Below are 10,491 nucleotides of genomic sequence, written 5' to 3' on the forward strand. Positions count from 1 at the left end.
ATATATATTATATATATATATATATATATATATATATATATATATATATATATATATATATATATATATATATATATATATATATATAAAGCTCGTTCATAGTGTTCTACCTGTTTTTGATAGACATTTATTTTATTTATTCATAAATGTCTCACAGTCTTCTGTTAATGTATTATAAATAGTGACAAAATTTCACGGTATATTGATCGGCTTAGTGTTCGCTGTTATACATTTGCACCCTTCATTTTACCACGGTGACATTTGGATGTAAACAATTTATTTTAGTCTGCAACACCACATCTGTCATTACGATCATACGTTACGTGGCCTTATTTTCTGTCTACCTTGCTGGAGTCTGGCCATTATTTGGTATCCACGATCAGGTATTATGTTGCATGTATAACAATAACTGATAATTATAAAAGGAATTAGTTTTAGATTTTATATTAGGGTACCGGTGAAACTGTTCCAAATTGAGTGTGGTAAAGGTTAATCTTCATCCATGGACTGACGTGTTCTATCCAAACTAACCCAGAACATCGTGTCATTACTCATTTTGGGAATGTTGGCCCCTTTTAATCAAAACTTGATAGTTGCGTTTTGACGTATCAATCATTCAAGTATCAGAATGGCACATGTCAAGTTATATTAAAGTAATTTCGCCATTAAAAGAAATTTAAAATGTGCCATTACTCGTTGACAGGGCACCTCCTAACCTTATCTAGGACACTGCATTCCTGCTAGAATTGGGATTGTGAGGAAACTTTGAACGTGCAGTAACTCAAGTAAAATAATAGTTACGGACGGAAAATTTTGAACAGAATAAAAATAGTTTTTCCTGTAGTAAATATGTGTTTTCACTTAATTTGACCTTCATTTGAACAGCAAATGAGCCGAAAACCTGTTAGACCGTCTAAGGACGGGGATAATTTTTAGAAATCTAATGGTTTTTGCTCTGCCATGCGCTCGCTTCGCTCGCGCCAAAAAAGAATATAAAGCTCACATGTATTGGCAAGCAGTATATGCTGAGCTGTGCACAGTAACCTCGTTCATTATTATTTCTTAGATAATTTAGTTTTTATTTGCAGTGAAAATAAGTGTCATTTTTTAAGAAAACGGATGTTTTTCTCTGGGGAAACCTCAGCCTTTTAGTAGAGAAGCGTTTTCCGTCCATAGCTATAGTAAAACCGTAACTTGTTTTTAAGTTCTGGGGAAATAAATTATGAATAGCTGAAGGCATATTTTTACTTCTCTACGTAATTCACTCAAATGTAGGGAGAATGCTTATAGATTTGAAAACAATTATTGCAAACGCAATTTGCTAATTAACAAATACTACAAAGGTTTTTCCTTTCTCACCTAACGATAAAAATTTGCTGAAAACACTTATCATTGTAATTCAACCATCAGTGTAAATAACACTTTTTACAAAAAGATATTTTATCTTGCCATTGCCCTGGGTAGATAGGCTATGTTGAAACTCCAGGGAAAGTTATTTGGCTAACTAGCCTTGCTCATTTGTTACATTTATTTGATAGATGTTACATGGACAGTATGAAACAAACTTGACACGTTGCTTATCATGTAAATCATATATTTTGATACGTGATGCTTTTGTAAACCATACAAATTTGTATCTTTCATTATGTATACTACCCTAAAGATATGGCCCCATTTGACAATGGATTTTCTTTTGGATAAAACGCCAAAAACAGTTATTTGCTACATTTTTTATCGTAAAAACACATGATATTGAATAGGTTTATGCCTAAGCATTTATGCTACTCTTCATGTTGAGAATGTTATCAAAAAAGAAAATACAGTATATAACATAAAATTCATTCAAAATACAAGAAATATTGCCCTTTCTGAATCCTTATTGACTACATCAAGCCTAGCTCGTATTATAAATCCACACCTAACCTAACCTAACATTAAGATATTGTGTCCTAACATAGAAACCCTAACTAGGACTGTTCTACGTAATCAGAATTGTATGTTACGTGCTTTTTCTTAATTTAAAAACTGTTAAACCTTCGTAACTATATCTCAATGAATAGGAAGCTATGTACAGTATAGGATTGTTAATTTTTGCTAGTACAAGCGATAGTACATTAGATGTTACCAGTATATACAAAAATAAATAAACTGTAAACACAATCCAGGTAGATAGTATTACTGTTTTCCTGGCTTGCATGTAAGTTACACTATTGTATATTGAAGGGACTTTCCATAGCCCCTATTCTTTGTCAGAGCTTAGGACAATAAATTTTTACTGTGCTTTGTATGATAGCTTATTTTGCAGATTGTAACATGGTTCAGTAGCCCTTTGCTTACCTACTAACATATAAGGTAGTACATATAAGGATTAGTGTAATTTCTCAACTGTTTTTATTGGTAAATTAACTTTTGGTGTTATATAATCAAAAGAAAATTTTCAGCTTTTACTTTAAAGACCATATATAATATTTTCAGAATTTTATCTTACATACTCCTTAAATTATGTATAAAATGTAAAAACTATGGAATTCCAGAATTCTACCTGTAGGCTACCAAAAGTATGGCTGAAAATACGCAATTGTTTTTTCAGACACACTAGACGACCACAATGCGTCAGTTGAAGGGCAAAGTGAAGGAAACGGGGAAGGAGAAGCGTGAACGAAAAAAGGAGTTCATGGAGAACAAAGACAAGGCATTTACCATTGCTCTACCTGTCTTGGGTGGAATATTCCTATTGATTGCTCTCTTTGTTTACATTAAGGCTAGGCCCAAAGAGATTGATTTATAAAGGCACTTTTTTAATATAGATATGAGCTACCTGGTAGGTTCAAAATACCCTATGCTGAATTTTAAAATGTTATCTTTTCTATATCTGTGGCATGATGAAACGTCCAACAGTTTTACTGCTGAATATACAGTAGTGTATTCTTGATGAAGGTATTTGATAAATCTAAATTGGTGTAATGCAGAGAGAGAAAATTTGCCTTAAGGTGATGAGATAAATATTTACAACAGGTGCCTTATAATCATTCTTAAATGGTTAACTGTATGATGCTTTACCGGCTAGGTAATGTATATACAAGTATGATTTAAAGGGTTTCCGAATATAAGGGAAATTCACAAAGATATTTAATAGTTTTGTCACTTGAAATATCCATACTACGAATTAACCAACTGGAGAGTAGCATCACATTAGGTATGTTTATTTTCTACAGTTCATAATAGTTTCCTTAGGCTGTGATAATCTTTGCTTTGGATTCTGTAGTGCCTTGATGTGTTTTTATCTTGTGAAGAATGACAGTACTGTACATTATATTGTTCTTGCTGTTTACTTCATACTTGATGCTTCTAATAGCAAATTAAGTGATAAAAGTAACATTTAGTACCAATTCCCCATATGTAATCATCATTGTAAAATGAAGAACTAAGCATAACTTTACATCATAACGTACTACAGTATAAAATTACAGTATAGTGCAAGAATCACAGAAGAAATAACAGCTCTCTAGATTATATTAGTCAAGGTAGGAGTATTTTCAGTGGCCTCAAACACAATGTTCTTTTAAAATTTAGTGTAAAACAAAGGATGTAATAATTGCCATTTTTCTGTGCAAATCCTCTGTAATCTTTATCTAAAGAATTGAAGAGGTTATCTATAATACGATTTTTAAAGCTTAATTGCTCTATTTAGAAGTGGTTTCCCCTTACAAAATTTTATTTACTCCATAATCACAGAATAATTCACATACAGTATATCTAAAGTATCGTGCATATCAAATGAAAAATGTGATTACTTCCATCTGTAAAATGTTTATAAAGCAAAGTTAAGTAGAATTACCCTAATTTTACAAAATATTAATTGGCTGAAAAATTAAAAATCTTATCTACTCTAATTTATTATTGCTTTAAAGTGCAGGGTAGCTCATATGAGTTTTGTCTGTGAAATTCCTAATTATTCAGGGAGCCATTTTCCATTTTGCATGTAATGAGTCAGTTTTTTACATGGCTGCAATAATTTTACTATACATTGTACAAATGCTATTTTATAAAAGCATATCTTAAGTACACATGTAAGACAGCACAACTTTTTCTTGTGTTTATTTTTCAGGATTGGGTTTATTCAGTATTATTTTGTATCTTATATTACAGAATATAACATAAGCAGTGCTTTTCAATGCAAATCGTTTAGGGGTGTGGTTCTTTTTTTAGGGTTTAAGGAATCTTTTTTTTTCTTTTGTGTTAATGAAGGTTGTGGTTGTCATTAATACAGTACTGTACCATACTTTATGGGCTGCATCTTTATTTAAATAGACGATTCAGCTGATTGGTCTGTTCAGATTGCAATTGGTTTTCTTTAGTCATACAGTATTGCTATTTTTGTACTGATTCTTATAGAAATTAACCTTTTTAGCAGTGATGATTTATATCTAAAGATAACTATTGGATTTTTTGTAGCTTTTATCTATAGTATAAGATTGATCCAGTGCATCGGTTTGTACTAAATCCAATATATTTTAATGTTTCCGAATTTGTAATGTAATAAGTGATGTTTTGTATTGGGCAAATAACTAATTGGAATCACATAGGATTCCATTTCATTCATAAAAAGTTCTGGATGCACTCACTACATTACTGTGTTGTAATATTATGATAAAATATTTTAAGTTGTTTATACTTCAATGATAATTGTTGAATTTTATGGAATGAATTTTATAGATATATTCTGATTACTTTAGTTGTTTCCTTCCACATCCAATTTATTTACCTTTGCTTACCCACTGTGCCTTCATTACTCAGATCAAGACCTCAGAGAGGCAAACGACAATGCCCTCCTGTAGGTTCGACATTGGCGCAAAAAGAAATGAGGATGACATTATTACTCAAGGTTTAAAATTTGTATCCTGATATCATCACTTGTAAGCTATAGTATTATCATGTTTCTTGCAAATGAGAAGGTTGTAATAAAAGAAGTATTACTAAATCACAGGACAGCTAGAATTTGGTCATCTTCATGTGAAACGTATTATGATGATTATTGGGAATTAGTGCCAAAATACCACTCAAGTATTATTGCTACACCAAACAGTTTTGTTCATGTTGCTTTTGGGTTTGAAATTTTCACTATGAAATGCAATAGAAAGGATTAAGATATAAACTTCTACACGCAAATGTCACCTTTTATATATAAATACAAAATCCATAGATATATGTTGTGGCTGGAAGCTTATTACATTGAGTTTTGAGTCCACTAGTTTGTTGGAACTGAAGTCAAATGAGTGCTTAATCTTTATGGAATTATGTTTTCTCTCATCATATTTAGCAAAGAAAAATTTTTAATGCTAGTTGACATCTAAATAGAATCAGTTTTATCTGGAAACTAATTTTTATCTGAATTGATGATAAGGTATCTGAACATTTTTCTCATGATAAGCATGTGCACCCAAATCCTGTGTGATATCATTGAGAACATTTTCCTTGATATGAGCTTATCAGTGATTTCATGCATTTATCTTATTACTTAATTGTTACTATGAGCTGTACCTCATTGAGACAATAAATGCAACAAAGTATATGGATTGAACCAAACCAGATCAGGTTGGTTTCAAGTTCATTTTTCTGAACACTCTACTGTAGATGTTATCAAAATGGGTCAATAATATGAAGAAATACAAAAGAAGTATGTATCAAAATCAAAGTTTGATACTGAACACATGCACTAATAGATAGGGGATTTACAGTTGAGAAAAAATTAAGCAAAAGTTAATAATAATAATAATCATGCATACATCAGTAACTGGATTCTAATGAACAAATTAAACAGTACTTTACTTGCTTACTGTTAATAAATATATTTTTTACATGATGTATATTATTGGAATTCATGAATGGATTAGCAGCTTTGATGGTGAAGAAACTGGGGATGTGATATGTGTATCAGATCTAGGAATGCATGTGAATGAAAAATTCAGAAACTTATAAGAAATCCCTTGACTGCAGTTAGCAAGTTTGTTGGATACCCTTTGATTTTACTACTGCTTTAGCTAGTGTTAATCTTGAGATTATTGTTTTTAAACTTCAACAGATGGGAGTGGAGGGATCTTTTCTTAGTATCATATGTTACAACCTTTAGCTTTCCCTTTATTCTGCAACGACTGAGTTTTTTTTACAAGCTGCACATCGTGTCTCTGGCCATAGTGATATGGCCCAATTACAAATACTGTAGTATAGTACTTGCTAATGAGCACAATAGTGACCATAGGAATATAATATCTGTTGTTTCTCAGGATAGAGTTCTATGCCTATTGCTTTAAGTGTTATACATGCATACAGTATGTGGTTTCGTCAAGAAAACAAGCGTGTTGCTTATGCAGATGATGTTACTCTTGCTCAGCATCAGTTCCATCGCTTAATGTAGACCTTTGCTTGCCGAATCCCTTAATAGAGGATTGCAGCAAAAATGAGTGCATAGGGCATGAAGTTGAGCCTTAACAAAACTCAAAGCGTGATAGCAAGTAGGTAAACAGTGGCTCCTCAGCATCCAATTCTTTGCATTGATAATGTCTCCAACTTGTATAGAAGTCTAATCGTTATTCTTGATTGCAAATTTACTTTTTCGAAACCTGTCTAGACTGTTTCATAAATTAAACAAAAAATTGGGGGAAGAAGAAGGATGTGATAATACCAACGATGATTTTAGCTGCATTTCTTACATTATGGTGGCCTATTGAAAACGTCCCTGCCTGGTGATCTGCCAGACTGGGGTTAGAATCCTGCTGAAACTCGTTAATTTCTTGTAGTATCTACAATCTCACCATCCTAGTTAGCTAAGGATGGGGGTTTGAGGAGCCTATAGGTCTACCTGCAGCCATTGCCTGGTCCTCCATGGTCCTAGTTTGGGTGAAGAATGGTCTTGGGTACTTACCATACTGTCTGCATATATGGTCAGTTTCTAGGGCAATGTCCTGCTATCTAGGTCATTGTTCCTGTCCCTTGCCTCTGCCATTCATGAGTGGCCTTTAAACCTTAAACATAAGTTAGAAAAACATATTTTTTCACCTGGCATGTTTAGTGTTCGACATCTCTTTTAAAGAAAAGACAAAGGGTAAACAAAATAATAAATGTTGCTTCAAAGTCATCAGTAGATCTTTATTAATTTTCGACCATGATTACACAACTTCTATGACCGCTTGCATAGCTGAAGTACAAAGTATCAATCAGCTGCTATATGCTGTCTGATAGGTTAAGAGCCAAGATCAAAGACTTAGCTCACACTATATGGTCACTTGCCTTATGATCATACAGTTGGACACAGGAGCCCTGGTCCACCTTGCTCCAAAGAAGTACACCTCATCACACTTTTACTTCGCGACGAGTAACTTAAAAGGTAGAGGTAGGGAGAGACGGTGGGCTGGGCTAAACACAGGAACTTTGCATGCAGTAAGGATGTGGCTGTGTGCGCTTCATCAGAGCTTGGTGTACCAGGTATTCCTGTGTGTAACTGTGCATAAAAATATATTTATTCGATATCTTGATATGAAGCAGATTTGATCCTCCATTACTGATGCTTCTCTTTTGTTTTCTTCGTTTGCTTCTCACTAAACATCACTTGTAGCACTTTCCTGACAATCCATCGAATGACCAGGAGTGCGGTGACAATTATCAAAAAGAGGAGACCCAAAACATCCAGGAGAAGAAATTGCACCCAAGAGAGATTGGCAGCGGGTGACCTGAGTCTGGGAGCTCCTTGGTGACGGATGACATACTCCGTCCAGAAGATTGCTCTTTCTAAAGGAGGATTCAGTTGATCCTTCATGTATTTTGATATTGATGTTGTGGTTTCCAAGTATCTACACAGAGGGTAGGAAAAAAAAAACTAGTTAATAAAGCTCATATGTGAGACCAGATGAAAGGGGACTCTTTTTCTCAGAGTTGACACAGGTGAACAAATAATTTAAGAATCAAATGAGTTAAAAACCAATTATATGAGAAAAAGCTTTCCAAACGTTTGTGGTAAGCTTTAGGCAATCAAAACTATATTAATACTTTATTTTGCTATTCATCTTATGAATCGAATTTCAAATTAGTTAGACAAGATCATAAAAACTCAATAAACTTTTAAACTAATTCGTTCTACTAAAGAGCAAATGGAGTCTCTGCGGATTGGCTAAAACATCATTGAGACATCCAAAATACTTGTGACTCTCTCTCTCTCTCTCTCTCTCTTCTCTCTCTCTCTCTCTTTTTATATATATATATATGTGTGTGTGTGTATAATATATATATATATATATGTATATATATATATGTATATATATGTATGTATGTATATATTATATGTATATATATATATATATATATGTATATATGTATGATATATATATATTGTTTGTGATATGCTATCGATAAATATTCTCTGTAAACCTATGTCAGAGGTGTAATGTCTAAATAAGTTTCAACATATAAGAGCTTTCAAACAGGAACAACAATTTCTTGCAAGTGACCTTTCCCTCTTTTTTCAAGTCTTAATCTATAATATTCTTCAACTGTGATTCTTTATCAAATTTCTACAAGATCATATCGCACATCTATACACTTGTTCTGCCTTATATCTTAACTTCAGTAAACTAAGAAGAAAAATTACTTCGGGTTATCGATGATCTCTTGGATGGATTCCACGATCATGTCCACCGTCAGTTTCTCCCAGATGAGCCATAGACCAAATCCGGCTGCCTGGGCCTTCCTTCCGTTCTTCTCTTGGTCCCCGAATATTGGCAGGGCCAGGATGGGTTTGCCGTGATAACACGACTCCTGAAGGCTCAGTAGGCCCCCGTGGGTGATGAACAATTTTACGTTCGGGTGGGCTTTTGGGAAGGGGAGGAAGAGATAGTAATTTATTTTGTGGTCTGCTAATTTAGTTCCACCTCGCATGGACATTTTCGGCGTCTTGTGGAATAATCTCTTTTTGGGGGGCTCGATCCATGTCGTCCTGATGGAAGTTCCATCAGGAGGACATGGCTATCTCACTAAGAATAGATTTTTCCCTATGTCAAAATCCGTTTTATACATAAATATGTATTCATATACAGTATAACGTCCACTAACTATTCATTTTTGAGTTATCAAAAGAAAAATGTAATAATGAATGATTTTTCTAATTAGCTGTCTTATTTTCTGAGGTCGGGTGCTGTTTTGATTCTTTCTTTCTTTCTTATAAAAAAAAATAGATTTTACTTGCCGACTTTCATTCATTCCATATTTGGTATAACCTATGATAAACAAATTTATATTGGTGGAGGTCTGTGTATGCCGAAGAGTCTCACCATAAACAGAGAGGTGAACATATGAACATACAGAAAGGCAGAGGAGCATGTGAACAGACAGACAGGCAGATGACCATGTGGACAGAAAGGCAGAGGGACATTTGAACAGACAGAAAAGCAGAGGAGCATGTGAACAGACAGAAAGGTAGAGGGGCATGTGAACAGACAGAAAGGTAGAGGGGCATGTGAACAGACAGAAAGGCAGAGGGACATGTGAACAGACAGACTGGCAGATGACCATATGGACAGACAGACAGGCAGATGACCATATGGACAGACAGAAAGGCAGAGGGACATGTGAACAGACAGAAAGGCAGAGGGGCATGAGAACAGACAGAAAGACAGAGGGACATGTGAACAGACAAAAAGGCAGATGACCATATGGACAGACAGAAAGGCAGAGGGACATGTGAACAGATAGAAAGGCAGAGGGGCATGAGAACAGACAGAAAGACAGAGGGACATGTGAACAGACAAAAAGGCAGAGGACATATGGACAGAAAGCTACATACATAAAAATAGAAAAAGGATAAAAGACTCAGGAACTGAAGATAATTACAGAGAGGCAGAGAATTAGATCGTGAGGCAATGTGAAGGATGACATGGAGAGAAGAGGTTTGGTGGAAGAGGATGCCTTTGATAAGTCTTTGGAGAGGGCGCACCAAGCAACCGACCCCTTAATGACAGCCAAATCAGATTAGCAATGCAATCAAAGACCATGAAACAGAGGCCTCGCTTAAGAATAGTTTGTCCATAAGACCCTCCCGATAGTAAAAAAAAAAAAAAAAAAAAAAACAAAAAAAAAAAAAAAAAAAAAAAAAAAAAAAAAACGCAATTCCTCAAAATACTTAAAAGATACTCAATACTAATCGGAATAAACAACGTAAGTTATGTAAAAATAAAAACAAACAAACAAGTGAGCAAGTCCTGAACGCGGACATTGGTCCTCGTAGAGGACATACCTCCGCCAAGGTGACCTAGAGCGCCATATGTCCTAGAATCATGAATTGATGTGACTTCGACCTTCACATGACCTTGACCTTCACGTGACCTTCAAGTGACCTTGACCTTCACGTGACCTTGACCTTCACATGACCTTGGCTTCAAGTGACCTTGATCTTCAAATGTACTTGACCTTCACGTGACCTTGACCTTCAGGTGACCTTGACCT

The 10,491-nt window shown here is 34.5% G+C and overlaps 1 long non-coding RNA gene and 1 pseudogene across 1 annotated transcript; one reads left to right on the top strand and one right to left on the bottom strand.

The window, feature by feature from the left end:
* Positions 1-206: 206 nt before the first annotated feature.
* On the top strand, positions 207-4,731 carry LOC137629720 (uncharacterized). Its single transcript, XR_011041591.1, has 2 exons — positions 207-383; positions 2,591-4,731. It is a non-coding gene; the product is annotated as an uncharacterized lncRNA (long non-coding RNA).
* A 1,975-nt stretch (positions 4,732-6,706) lies between these two features.
* The window catches only part of LOC137629336 (uncharacterized), a 31,695-nt pseudogene continuing 27,910 nt past the window's right edge, over positions 6,707-10,491 (bottom strand).

The sequence above is a fragment of the Palaemon carinicauda genome, chromosome 37 (assembly GCF_036898095.1).
Source record: "Palaemon carinicauda isolate YSFRI2023 chromosome 37, ASM3689809v2, whole genome shotgun sequence".
Classification (NCBI taxonomy): domain Eukaryota; kingdom Metazoa; phylum Arthropoda; class Malacostraca; order Decapoda; family Palaemonidae; genus Palaemon; species Palaemon carinicauda.